Raw genomic sequence first — 14,830 nt, 5'->3', positions numbered from 1 at the left:
TAGGATTTCCACCTGATAGTAATGATAACTGCATGTAGTAGACTCTCAGAAAATATTTGTTAAAGGGATAATTACTTTCTAAAAATTCTAAATTTCTTGTGTGAAGGTAACATAGGAACATAAATATAAACATCCTAGGATCAAAGCCGTAGAAACCAGGAAAGGAAAGGATGGTATACTTTCATGGGGTTTTCTTTTACCCATTCACTCATTCTTACAAGAAATCTATAATAAGCACTTGCTGTATACCAAGCATTGTTCTAAGTGCAGAAGATACACACTGCACAAAACAAAGATGCCTGTGTTAACGGGACCTATATTCTGGACCAGTAATGAGGCTAGGAAGAACAGACAACGTAATAACTGACAACATACTAAATAAAAATAATAAATTAGCCCCATAACCATTACAATGGCTACTATTTAAAAAAGAATAGAAAATAAGAGATGAGGATAAGGATGTGGGTAAATTGGAATATTTATACATTATTGGTGGAATAAAAAATATTGTAGCTGCTATACAAAACAATATAGCAGTTCCTCAAAAAATTAAAAATGGAATTACCATATGATCCAGTAGTACTGCTTCTGAGTATGTATGGATGCAGAGAACTGAAGGCAGACCCTTGGAGAGATATTTATACACCCATGTTCCTAGTAGCATTAAGCATAATAGCCAAAAGGTGTAATCCAATTGTCCATTGACAAATGAATAAATAACAAAATATGGTATATGCATATAATGGAATTTTATTGGGTCTTTAAAAAGATAGAAATTCTCTATATAAAGAGCACAAGAACTCAATACTAAAAAATTAATAACTCATTTAATAAATGAGCCAATGAAATAAACAGACATTTTCAAAAGGAGAAGTATTCTTGACCAACAATTATATGAAAGAAAGTTCAATATCATTAGCCATCAGGGAAATGTAATCCAAAACTACTACTGAGATTCTATTTTACCCCAGTAAGAATGGAACTCATCAAAGATACACAATATCAAAGATATAACAATAAATGCTGGAAAGGGTACAAGGAAAAGGAAAACTTATACTCTGTTAGTGGGAATGTACAGTTACTTTGGAAATCAGTGGGGAAGTTTCTCCCAAAACTGCAAATGGAACTATCTAATGATCCAGCTGTACTAATCTTTAGTAGCTATCCAAAAAATAAAGTTAGGGCTGGGGTTGTAGCTCAGTAGTAGACCTATTGCCTAGCACTTGTGAGGCACTGGGTTCGATTCTCTGCACCACATATAAATAAATAATGAGTAAATAAACTAATTAATTAATTAAAGGTCTATCAACAACTAAAAATATATTAAAAAGATAAAGTTAACATGCAATCTCATGTTTATAGTGGCACAATTCACAATAGCCAAGTTATGGAACCATCTGGGTATTCATCAACTGTAAAGAATGGAATTTTTTTTTAAAAAAAGGAATTCTGTCAGGGCTGAAGTTGTGGCTCAGCGGTAGAGTGCTCGCTTAGCTCATGCGAGGTGCTTGGTTTGATCCTCAGCACAACATAAAAATAAAAACAAATAAAAATAAAGTATTGTGTCCAACTACAAGTAGAAACATATTTTTTTAAGAAGGAATTATGTCATTTTCAGGAAAATGAATGGTACTTAATAGCATTATTTTAAGTAGAATAAACCAGACTCAGAAAGATATATTTTCTCTGATATGTGAAAGCTAGAAAGAACAAAGAGAAAAAAGGGTGTCATGAAAATAGAAGGGGACCATAAGGGCCGAGGAAGGGAGCCATGGAGAAGGAGGAGGAGTGGGCAAGGACGGTTCTGGGGAGCGAAATTGGTCAAATTATGCCATATGTATGTACATATGCCACAAAGAAACCCACTATTCTGTATAATTAAAATGTACCATTTAAGCAAAATTTTTAAAAAGATACAAATTCTGAATTATGCTATAACATGCATGAATAGGGATGGGGAATGAAACGTCATCCTAGACTAGAAGTCCACAGAGTAGTTCAGTTCATAGAGATGAAAAGTAGAATGGTACTTGCCTGGGGCTGGGGCTGGGGCTGGGGGAAGAAGGAGTCATTGTTTAATGTGGATAGAGTTTCCGTTTTGCAGGATGGGGGTTCTGTTGGTTGCTTAACAACATGAACGTACCTGACACTACTGAATTGTACACTTTGAATGATTACAATGATAAATTTCATGTTATGTATATTTCAACAAAATAAAAATGTGAGAAAGAAAATAATATATTGTCACAAAGTGATAAGTACCATGTAAAATCAAGTAGAGCAGGGTAGGGGCCTCTGGAATGCCAGGGAGAGTACAAATGCAGCATTAAATCAAGAAGGTGGTTGGGAAGCTGCTTTGAAAAGGTGAGATTTGAGCAAGGACTGCAAGGAACTGCTTGTTTCTTCACTTGCTGTTATAGTCTGTGTCTAAATATTCCAGGGACCATCGTGGGTGGCAATGTCCTGGATCCAGTGGTGTCTATCTGTATAGGTGGCGGGCAGCTGATGTAGAAACTCTGGACATAGGTATTTCAACTTGACTGGAAAAACAAGCCAGGTACTCTGGTAGCAGGCATTTGCACAGATTATAATCAGATGTCATCTGAGACTTGAGGTTGTGTTACTGTAAGGATACATGGGTTTTCATTTATGTGGCACTTTCTAAAAACAAGAAGCAAAAAGCAGGAATTTGATTTTTCAGTTATTCCTAAATTTTCATGTTGTTCTTTAGCCTGAGGAGTCTTGGTTCCTTGGGAGCTGAGAAAACATTCATTTCCAATATGAATTTTAAACTCCTTTATAAGAGTAGGATTTTCAAAGCGTCAGCTGACCTTCCTGTCAACTCAACTAGGGAGGGCAGCTCAAATGTATACTTATTTCAGTTGCTCTCTATCTGGTAGATCATATGGCATGGAATGGTGAGCCACTTATAAAAATCCTGTGACCTGGACCTGTTGTATTATGAATTTATGAGGCTGGTATAAACAGGTATCAAGTTGCCATCATTTAAGGTAATACTTTGTACTCCTGAAAAAATTGAAAGAGGCTTGTAGCACTGAATGATTGAGCTGATTTTTCTAAATGTAATTTTTAACCCCACTTTTTCAGTGGGGTAAAAAGAAGAGTGAACATAAATCTCTACTTTGGAATTAGGAATAAGTCTCCCATCCCCCTCCTCTTATTGAACTTGAAGAGAACTGACATCTATGGATGGACATGCACCTTCATCTTATCATTCTATTCCCTGATCAAGGATCTGAAGTCACACCAGCTGCCATTCACAACACACATGGTTGTTTGCAACTTTTTCCAGGCTAAAGTAGTAAAATAATTACTAAGGTCACAGAGACTAGGTGGGGGAAATAGGAACTGGTGCTCTATATAATTTTTTTCTACATTATGGCAATAATCATTGGTTTGCTGAAAAAACAGCACCAGTCTCAAAAATTGCCTCTCATTCCAGTTTTTAGTAATGTATTTGACAATGTTTGATTTCTTTTAGTTCTATATGAAATTCTTTTTTTTTTTCCTTTTGTTGGTGCTGGAATTGAACCTGGAGCTTTGTGTATGCTAAGCATACACTTTACCACTGCAGTATATCCCCAGCTCTGAACAAAATGCTTATAAAATTATTGGCATAAATAAAGTATCTTAAGTACTAAGATAACAATAACAGAAGAATATTTTCCTTGATCTTTATGCATAGGGAGCTGCCTATAGTCATTTAGCCCCAGATGAGCTCAGGAAACTCCCTGTACCTCTAGTTTCTCCTAAAATACAGTGTTGATGATAGAGAGACAAGCATTTCTTTATCCTCGTGCCAAAATGATATAATATGGGAGTGTAGTAGCTACTAGGTATACGTGATTGTCAGCATCTATCTCATTAGAAAGTGGTAGCAGTACTTAGTAACAAAAGAAGGAAAGTTCAGTGGATTCAATACACATTCATTGAGAATCTATTAGGCAAACATCTGTACCAGGCTCTAAGTGGGGAGGAGAGGGAATTTAATATCATGCAGCATAGTACTTGTCCATAAGAAGTTTATGGCCTGCTATGGACCCACACAACTGCAGGACAAGTTTGTATATGACAGCATAATCTAATTGATACAAACCGAAGGTTGTGGGAGAATGGAAGGAGGAAGGTATTGCTTTGGCTTGGTGAACTGGAAAACTTGGAAGAACCGGCTTATTAGAAGTGACTTCAGAGATGGATAACATTTTCTGAGGCAGAAATAGGGAGGAAATCATTCCAGTTAAAGAGAACAACCTGGGTAAAGACCTAAACAGGAATCCTTTTCTAGCATGCAGCTAGAAGTTATTTACTATGACACTGCAGCTTTGTCATAGGAAATAACTAGAAGCAATCTCTATACCTAGTCACAAGAGAATGGACAAAAACCTTGTGGAACATTCACACAATGGAAAATATTTAGCAGAGAAAGTAAATCAAATAGAGAATCATCTAGCAATTCATCTGGAAAAAAACCAAAACATATAGTAAGTGAAAGAAAGAAGGTTACAGATTGTTGGGTGCAAAGCTTATATAAAAGTTAAAATACTCAAAGGTTAAATTATCCAAAGGTTAAAATGTTGTTCATGGATATATAATATTATTACATCATTATATGTAGATATATAATATTCTAATTTCATGTGAAAACAGAGAGAATGAGAACTACACAAATCAGTATATAGTGACTGCTTCTAAGGAGGAAGACAAGGAATGCTAGGTTTCAGTTGTATCTGTTTTATAGACATAGAGATAGATAGGCAGATAGATACATATGCACTTGTATGTACATTTACATGTATATTTTAAAATACGAAGTAAATATGACATTTAAGATTTGGCAAATTGTTGTATTATCCTTTATATTCTTCCATACATTTGAAATATTTCATAAATTTTAAATGAAGGAGAAAGTCATAGTGCATGTTTAGGAAGGAAAATGGTGTAGATCAGTGGTTTTTAAACTTTAACAAAACCCTTGTTAAAAAAAAATATTGTTTTAGGAACCAGGAATTTTCTTACCATGTGGAGTGTATGTACCCTGACATGTTCTGTTCTATTCACTTTCTCTTTGTCCTACATGAAATCAAGCAGGGTGATGCCTGCAGATACAGATTAGGAACAGTTCGTGAGGGGCTTTGAATGCCATGCTCAGGAATAGGAGCTTTAGTTGGCAGAGGGGAGAGGGCTGCCAGTGGCTTTAAGGCATGTTATTTTCTGAGCTGAACTTAGCCAAATCAAATTTGATAGAACTAGGGCTGAAGGTTGGAAGATTCAAGATCAACTAGGAGGTTATCACCGTTGAGTGTAACTGGACCAGTTCCAAGTCTGTAGGGGAAGTGAAAAGAAAGAACATGTTTGAGAAATGCTGGGTTTAAAAATAAAGAAGAGATTTAATAACTGGGTTAAGGGAAGGAGGAGGGATTTCAAGGCTTGGTGACTAGGAGATTGGTCCTACCAGTAACGAAAAGAAGTATTGTAGAAGTTTGGTTTTAAAATGCAATGTGTAAGGTGCTGATGGGGACATCCAGATGGCTATACTGAAGTCTCAGTTGAAGTTCAAAGGCATGAAATCATAATGGTCCTATAATATGTTATGACTTCCCATAGCACTACACTGTACCTCCTGAGGAAAACAATGAGATTAGGTGTAATCAAGGTGGGGCTAGGCAAGTGGACCCAGCAAATGGATAGGGGATAAAGGGCGAGAAGCGCTGGCTAGGGCAGAAATGAAATAGCTGGCAGGGGTCAGGTTTGTGACGGGATGTCACTGGGGCTGAGTGAGGTGAGTGGACTAGGAAAGAAGAAGGGCTAGAGGACTAGAGGCAATGAAGAACTGAAAGAGAGTATCCAGCAGGTATGAAGAAATATACAGGTGGAAATCAGGAGTGCTGCAATCAGGGAACAAAAATTTCAAACTGGAGATCTTGGAGTTAAAGTAATTCTGGGTTATAAGTGATCACTACCTTTGTAGGAAATATGAGCAGGCAGTGGATGGTTATGATATAATGGAGATGGAAAGCTGTAGCTGTGTAATAGTTCTCAGTTATTGATCTGAACTGCGTAAATCGACTTTTTAAATGAAACTCCTCTGTGCAATAACTGATGATAATTTTAACCAGATCAACTAACTACTGATTTATGAATCACTGCTTCAAATTGTGGAAAAGGACATCCTGGGAAATGGAATGCAGCCTTCAGGAGTACCTATAGGAGAACCTGCATAGGATATCCTGGTAAAGGAGACTCTGGCTGGTGCTCTTGGTGCACTGCCTCTTTCCATGTAGTTCTTCCTTTTCATTCGTGGTTGATGGACTTTCTTTTACTGAGACTTAGCCAACTGGACTCTTGGTACAGAGGAGTCAGAGGAGTGGGTTAGGCACCCACACATTATTGCTGATTTGGTTTAAGGCTTTGAATAGTTCATGTCTCATTTTCCCAATCAGGTAACACAAACTAGTTTTTTTGTTTGTTTGTTGTGTTTTGTTTTTTAACTGGGGAATTGACCTCAGAACCTTGCATATGTTAGGAAAGTTCTCTACCACTTAGCTACATCCCCAACACTTTTTAAAATTTTTATTTTGAGACAGGGTCTCCCTAAGTTGCCCAAGCTGGCTTTGAATTTGCAATCCTCCTGCCTCTGCTTTCTCAATAGCTGGGATTTGTTTGCCTGACCACAAACACATTTTAAAAAATATTTGAATAATTTTCTTGTACAACTCAGGGATTTTCTTATGCAACTCAGTGAATTTAATGTAATGTCTATAGTCAATTACAGCATAATGCTAAGAGGGCAACCATAGAATGGTTGTGAATGTTTATGTTCTCCTCCCCAAAATTCATAGGTTGAAATCCTAACTCCCATGTGAGGGTGTTAGGAGGCGGGGCCTTTGGGAGGTCATTAGGACCCTCAATGAATGGGATTACTGCCCTTGTACAGGAGACTCTGGGGAGCTCCCTTATCCCTTTTGCCCCTGAGGATAGAAAACAGCCATGTAGGACCAAAAGGAAGTCCTCACCAGACAGAATCTGTCAGTGCCTTGATCTTAGACTTCTCAACCTCCAGAACTCTGAGAAATAAATTTCTGTTGTTTATAAGCCATCTAGTCTTTGGTATTTTGTTACAGCATTCTGAGTGGACTAATACAGAGTTTAACAGGATGTTATTAATAATGCTTGAGACTGTTGCTGAACTTCAGAGGAGAGATTCTATTTAAGCCAAATTTGAGAGAAGCAGGTATTGCCAGGCACAGTGGGTATAGTAGCACTGGTGATATCAAGTGAGTGGCTTGTTCAGGAAACCAGGACAGTCTGTTCTGCCTTTTTCTATGCAATAAGAATAGGAAATTAGGTCTCTTAACTCTGCTCCATGTTAATTACATTATTTTTTGCTGCCAGGCCTCTCCATTTCTTGAATCTTTGCATAGGCATTCTTTTTTAAAAAAAAATTTTTATTATTAGTTGTTCAAAACATTACAAAGCTCTTGACATATCATATTTCATACATTTGATTCAAGAATTCTTGAGCAAAAAAGTACCAATGGTTGGAGGTAACAAACCCCAAAACAAGCTGGTGATTAGATATCTAGTTAGCAATTTAAGTATTGTTATGGCTACCTACCAAGAAGATGAGCCACAGAGATAAACAATGTCCAATTCAAATGTGGTTTCCTTTTGATAAGTACCCCACATTTTTATTATTTAAGATTCCATTGGTTTTTATCTTGAGAATCAAGCAAAGGATAATCTTATTTCACTTTGTTTTTGAATAAGTATTATCAGTTGAGGAATTCTGGGACACCTTTAGTCTGAGAGTTTGCTGATAAGAAAAGATGAGTAAGTTAGTATCACTGTCTCAAGGAGCTTGCAAATCAATAGAAGAAGCAAGGTTCTTTACACACAGAGTAATGAGATAATGTGTGCATCAGGATTCTACCTACCAAAGCATGTGGAATAGGTGGGTAATGTGGGGGGAGAGGGAGAAATCAAAATTGCTATAAAGTAGGTTTCTTGGTGATTTGAGGATGAATTAGATATCTCAGGGATATATAGACACTGAGAATGAAGTGACATGCTTGATTTTGTAGCAAATAAAAGGGTCACATCTGGGGACCATCAGGGGAGTGTACTGTATCAGCTGCTGAAGGGTTAACATTAACCTTAATGGTGCTAGAGAACACAGCAATCTTTATGTGGTGCTCCAGTCTCCAGCTTCATTTGTTATCCAATTCTTCTGCTATGGAAAAGACATTTCCAAGATTGATTCCCAGCCAGTGGAAATCAGTCTTGGAAATATCCTCCCTTCAGGGTTCACCTGGGTTGAACTCAGATCCTAGCAGGTTTGCATATCAGTGGAAGCTTCCTGATAGAACTAGATCAAGCTGAGAGGCTTGAAGCCAAACCTCACCTAGTGAAAACGATAGTAACACTCATTTGTAGAGTCCAGAGAGACTCCTGTCTCTAGACTTTAATTAGGAAGAGTTTCAGGCAGTAGTTTACCTTTGCCCAAGCAAGAAGTCTTGGAAGAAAAATTATTCTTGCCCAGTTGACCTATTGATTGGCCTTAGATAGCTCAATGTATTCTTCTAATTTGTTTCTACTTCCTCTGAATTCTCCCATCTGATGGATTAAACACAATTATTTTTTGTTCCATTGGGGAGGTACATGCTGTCTGTAAGGATGAATTTAGAAATGGTACTAGCTCAAGTGAGATTAGCTGAGATATGGGAGTTGAAGGAAGTGACAGTAGAGAATAGTCAGGAATTCTAGTTAGAGGATTCCATTTGGAGAAAGAGAAAAAGGCACTCAGAGTAATTATGCTGTGCTCATCTTCCCCCAGGGGCACAGCAGGAAATTAAGGTTGTCTTTTCTTTCTCCTTTTATGAATATTGTAGAGAGAGATAGAAGAAAAGATTCAGAGGTGGAAAGGTCACTGAGCTCAGAGGTGACCCACATTCTTGAATATCTGTAGTACACCAGCATACCTCACCTTTTTTATAGGCTGGTTCAGTCTTCCCATGAACCCACATGGTAATGGATTGACTTGCTGCTAGGGCCATTTGGGTTTGTGTGATATCTTTTGACAATATTGTGCATACATGCTTTCCCAATCTAAGAGAACATGATGGCTGCATTAAGAGAGATGGTATATTTTTCCCACTTAAACCTCCCATGATCATTTGCTTACATAATAGCAAATATAATCAGGTCACATCTAACAATTTTATTAGTATGGAATGCAAACTAGTCAAGATCAAAATCCACAGAATAAAATGCAAATATGTATATATCTCTTTATAATGCTGGTGTGGTTTTTGAGGAATAGAAGTATATTGGTGATATCTAGTTCACCAATTTTGTATATTTATGTCAAATATTCCTATTGGCAGAATAAAAATAGCCTTATTTTTCCAATTACAAAAGTAAACATCTATTGTTAAAAAATTATATAATGATCATATCCATTTCAGAAGAAAAATAAAATTCCTGATGATCCCACCACTTAGTAACAGCAGTATTGTTTTGATTATATGCGCATCTATAATTTTTCTATGCCATATTTGTACGTTTATAAAAATAGGAAACATACTTTTAATTTGCTTTTTCCTTATAACAATGTCTTTCCTTCATTTATTTAACAATTTTTTGAGCCAGTCAATATTCTAAATATAGGGGAGAATACAGTGAAAATAAGCCAAACACACATGTATCATGTGCATCACACTATAAGTGTAAATAGACTATATAAATTATTTTAATAACCACATAGTACTCTGTTGTATAGATTCATCATTATTTATTCAATCAAATCTTCCTTTTAGAATGTCAAGGTACTGTATTAAGTTTTCTTCAATATAAGAGGAAGTATACATTGACCTTTGGTGAATTCTAAACCATGTTAAATTATGTCTGCTAATAATAGGATTCAGCTGGTAGTGTTACTCTGTTAAATATGACTTTATAAACAGTGATATGATTCTTGGCAGATGTGGCTAAAAAGATCAGACAGTGTGGGCCTAGCAGTCTCTCATTTGATGGATGACTATGGAGATCCTGGAGGTGTCTGAGAGTTGTTTCCAACTCTACCTCTGTCTCAAAGGCTGCTCTCAAAGCATGGTTCCATTCCTTATAAATGGGCACCATGTTGTCATTTTTGACTGCTGTTCCTTCTCAGCCATTTATGGTTATGCAGTGATGTGTGAAGCTGGCCTTCTGGGGATTCTGGAAGCATTTCTCCTCCCCTCTTTGATAGGAATTGCTGTTCTTTTTTTCTTTAGCCAAAAACCAGCAGGCCACCTTCTTGCCATCTGTGTGAGTCCTGCACACAGTGACATGAGGTGATGTCACAGAATCTATTTGTTAATGATTTGAGCACACTATTTGATGTTCAGTACAAAGCAAAACATAGCCCAGGAAAATTATAAACTTTTACAGTATTAGAGCTTGTACAGCCTCTGTTTATGGACAAGGATATCAAGGTTTAGAGAAGTTCAATGAATTGCCTCAAGTCTCATAGTTAGTGAATTTAGTTAGAATTTCTGATTTCTCATCACACGCTCATTCCAGGGGATCAGCTATTCCAAGTTGTGGTAGTTTCATATAGGATCCTTATAACAAGTCGGGGAACACATTGCATTGGAGCATTTCTATGTGGCCTTCAATTAAAATGTCTTCTGTACCAAACCATGCCAGTTTCCCAAATATGGAATTTTCATTTAATTCTCTACTTTGTTAATCTGGGAGAGGCTTTTAGATAGCATGCAATATGTATTACAAAATTCAGTGATTATTCTCAGTTTCAGTGTGCTTTCCATTAGATGTCCAATGTGACCTCTATCTTTAGGCTTATGATTGGAACATCTCACTGCTACAATCTTGCAAAGGCAGCTCCAGCGAACTGCATGTTAAGATGAAAGAACCCCAGCAGGTTTCTGATCACATTTATCTGGGTCATGGACTGACTTGGATTGACTGGTAGATTCTACTCAGATCTTGTGAAAGTCACATTTTCTTCTTTTGGAGAGTACTGAAATCTGATTTTCAAAGAAACTCAGTGGCAAAGAACTGAGACGCTTTGCAATAACATGCTACCACACATGACTGAATCAGTCAGGGTCACTTCAGGTGAATTGGGCTGGCTACTAAATAACCATACAGAGGCAGAAAATATCTTTTTGGGGGTTCAGTGACAGCTCCTCCACCTCAGCTCCCACAAAGGAGGCAAGAGAGGCAGGCAAAGGAGAGAGAGCTCGCCTGAGACCCTCCTATTTATTGAGGAGAAGCCATTCATATAATATTCTACCCAAACAAGGCAAGGGGTCAGGTTTCGGAGGGTTGAGTCTTGTTTGGTGATGTCTTGGTCAGCAGTTTGACTGACATCTTAGAAAGTCACACCCATATCAGGTGCTGTGTGGTGATCACAGGCAGAGTGAGCAAAAAGCACACATACATCCCACAGCCCAGTCAGAGCAGCAATGTCAGTCCAGTCCCCTCATGTACTCAAATACGCATAGCTTACACACACAGCCCATGAATGGCTTTTGATAGTAACGATTGTTTTTGTGAGGGAAACTGCAAAAGATCTTCGTTAATAAAGCAAAGCAGTATATCTGACATTGCATATCATCAAAAATTACTGAGGTTTAGTCTTTTTTTTTTTTTGGTGGTGGTGAGGTACCAGAGACTGAACTCAGGGGCACTCAACCATGAACCAATCCCCAGCCCTATTTGGTATTTTATTCAGAGACAGGGTCTCACTGAGTTGCTTAGCACCTTGCTTTTACTGAGGCTGGCTTTGAATTTATAATCCTCTTGCCTCAGCCTCCAGAGCTGCTGGGATTACACGTGTATGCTACCTTGCCCAGCTGAGGTTTTGTCTTAAAAAGTGCATTTTTTTGAGGGCATAGTGATTAAGAGTCCATACTCTAGGCCAATTGCTTAGGTTTACATTCTGAATCTGCCTGTACTGTGTAGCTTTTGGCAAGTTTCTTAATCTTTCTATCCTCTATTCCTAATATTACTGGTACCAGATGATATGTTGGGAATCTTAAATGAGGTAATACAAAGTACCTAAAACACTATCTGGCAATTGATAAACACCATATAAGTGTTTACTATTATTATTCTCAAATTTCTCATTTCATTCATTCATTCATTCAATTATTCAATTACAATTTATTGGAATCTCTTCTGTGTGCTACTTAAATAATATAAAGATTCCCAGCCCTTAAGAATCTCATAGCTTAGTGGGTTGAGAGACATGACGAAAACCATGACACTGTAGGTATATGGCAAGGAAAGTGACATAATGGAGAACTATGAGTGCCATGGAAGTAAGACATAGAAACACCTAAGGGGAAGGCTTTACAGGGGCTGTTTGAGCTGGGAAAAGAAGAATGAAAAAGAGTTGGTCAGCAGTCATTAGGAGTGGGCATTCCAGGCATGTACAGAAACAAGGCCTAAGAGGATGGTAGAATAACTAGAACAAAAAACACAGTGGCTGAGTGCAACCCAATTCAGGGCCTGTTGATATAAGCAGGTAGGAACCAGAAAGGCCTATATTCTACAGAGGTTCCTGTGAGAGATGATAAACCTTCAAATGTGGACATTGGCTATGCCACCCTGGAGCCCTCATTGAGAGGGAGCCCAGCAGTGGAGTAGGGTGAGGAGCAATAAGGGCAGTGGGAACACCTGTTATATCTGGTTATGTCTGTCCCACAGCTGATTGGAAGACACCCAGGCGCTATTCTGCTCATCTATACAGTTTCTTTCCGAAACTTAAATGGTTATTTATGGGCATGTGATATTATGAAAAATGTCTATTTTGGTTTTTGTCCATAGTTCCTGGCTTATACCTCCATTGTCTTTATTTCCTAAATGACTACAACAATAAATTTGAAGATTTTTGCCTTTTGGCTTTGGTTCCTGAAGCAGCTTTGTTATAATGTGTGTGTGGGCAGGGGGGAGGCACTTTCAGCTTCAGAAGCAGGTTTCCCCAAAACCAAAGGCTTTCTCTCTAACCTGATTTCACTTGCTCCTTTCCCTCTCCAAGGCAGGCCATTGAAATCAGAATTTCTCTTCCCCAAGGCAGGTCATAGAAATTAAAAATAGAATCTAATTTTCTCTTGCCTTTTCTTCTATAAAATTAATTCTCTGATATTACATCATAAGACCGCCATTGCAGAAGGAGTCCTACCTCCCACACACTGGAGAAGGAATGCAACACAGAGAGGCCAAGATGAATCTGAACAGACAGGCCATGCTGGGTTTCCCTACTCAGCCTATTCGCACAGGTCCTATCTTTTTGACCAATTACATTTCTACATAGTTGTCCCATGCTTTATACCTAGGCAATGAGCTCTCCTTAAAAACCCAAGTGGACAAAGTTCCAAGCTTTGGGACAACTAAGCATGTGGCGGCTTACAGGAGAGTAAGTAAGAACTCATCCATGTGCTGGGAAGATGGCACACTCTAACTCCATGGGGACCTCTCCAGACTTCACCCTGTGAATTTCTTCAACTTGCTATTTATTTATATCATTTAAATTATATCATTAAATTTTCCTTTATAATAAACCAGTAAACATAAGTATTTCAGTGAGTTTTGTGAGCCTCTGTAGCAAATTAAATGATCCTGAGGTGAGAGATAGTCATTGGAAACCCAACGCAAAACTGGTTGGTCAGAAGTTTCAGAGGCCAGGATTTAGGACTAGTATCTGAATCAAGGGAAGTCCTCTGGGAGATCTGACACTATCTGTCAGAACTAAATTGGATTAGTGTATACCCAGCTGGTGTCCAAAGCAAAATTGCTGGCTTACTGGTGGGGAAAAAATCCCTATGCATTTTGGGATCAGAGAGTGATGGGTTGTGAGTATATCGTGGAAGAAACTGAATTTCTTTTTCTCTTATCTCCTCAGGGCATGTGAACATATTGTCACCATAAGGGACTTCAAGAAGATCTTTCCAGAGGCAGAGGGAACATCTACTTGGAACTCATGACACATTGCAGAAGTTAAGGACACATCAAGTTTTAGCAAAGAGGAAAGAGCCCTATTAAAAGTGAAAGGTAAAGATACACATACTCAGAGCAGCATGTGTGTGTGTTCTTTTTTGTTAAATATTTTTAAATATATCTTTTTAGTTGTAGATGGACACCTTTATTTTATTTATTTATGTGGTACTGAGGATCAAACTCAGTGCTTCATATGTGCTAGGCAGGCACTCTGCCGCTGAGCCACAACCTCAGCTCCCGTGTGTGCTCTCTTGAGAGTGAGAAGTGCTTTTGAGTCTCAGGCTCTTCTTTTAAACAACACTTTATGAAGGGCAGCATGGGAAGGTATGTGGGAACCATGCCAGCTTGATGAACTCAGCTCTTTGATTGTGGACCACAAGATATTTCTGGTGGTTAATCTTCCAAGATTGACATTGTCTTTTTTATCTAGGTAATATTTGGAATGTGCCTATATTGTAGATTTTTAAAATACATCTCCCTTTGCTTTATCTAATTTGAAAATCCACTGTGTAGGCTAACAGTACATTTAAGCTTTAATCAAAATGAGGCAATTTTCACCAGGCATGGTGGCACATATCTCTAATCGCATCTACTCAGGAGGCTCAGAAAGAAGTATCACAAGTTTGAGGCCAGCCCCAGCAACTTAGCCAGACCCTGTCTCCCAATAAAAAACAAAAAGGGTGGGGGGTATTATTACAGTGGCAGAATACTCCTGAGTTTAACCCTCAGTACTGTGGGGGAAATAAGACAATTTTCATAGAAAAGTGAATTTATAGTCACTAAAATTTGTAGATTTCTCAGAAAT

At 38.0% G+C, this 14,830-nt stretch overlaps 1 protein-coding gene across 4 annotated transcripts in view; it reads left to right on the top strand.

The window, feature by feature from the left end:
• Positions 1-14,830, top strand: part of Paqr8 (progestin and adipoQ receptor family member 8) — a 43,281-nt gene that overhangs the window by 14,978 nt on the left and 13,473 nt on the right. For all 4 annotated transcript variants that reach the window (XR_011707725.1, XM_027938264.2, XM_027938262.2 and 1 more), the window contains one exon: positions 13,931-14,079. The gene's annotated coding sequence lies outside the window, so the exon portion shown is untranslated. The remainder of the gene's footprint in view (positions 1-13,930; positions 14,080-14,830) is intronic.

Source organism: Marmota flaviventris, chromosome 6, assembly GCF_047511675.1.
Source record: "Marmota flaviventris isolate mMarFla1 chromosome 6, mMarFla1.hap1, whole genome shotgun sequence".
Classification (NCBI taxonomy): Eukaryota; Metazoa; Chordata; class Mammalia; order Rodentia; family Sciuridae; genus Marmota; species Marmota flaviventris.
This window is presented reverse-complemented; position numbering and strand designations above follow the sequence as displayed.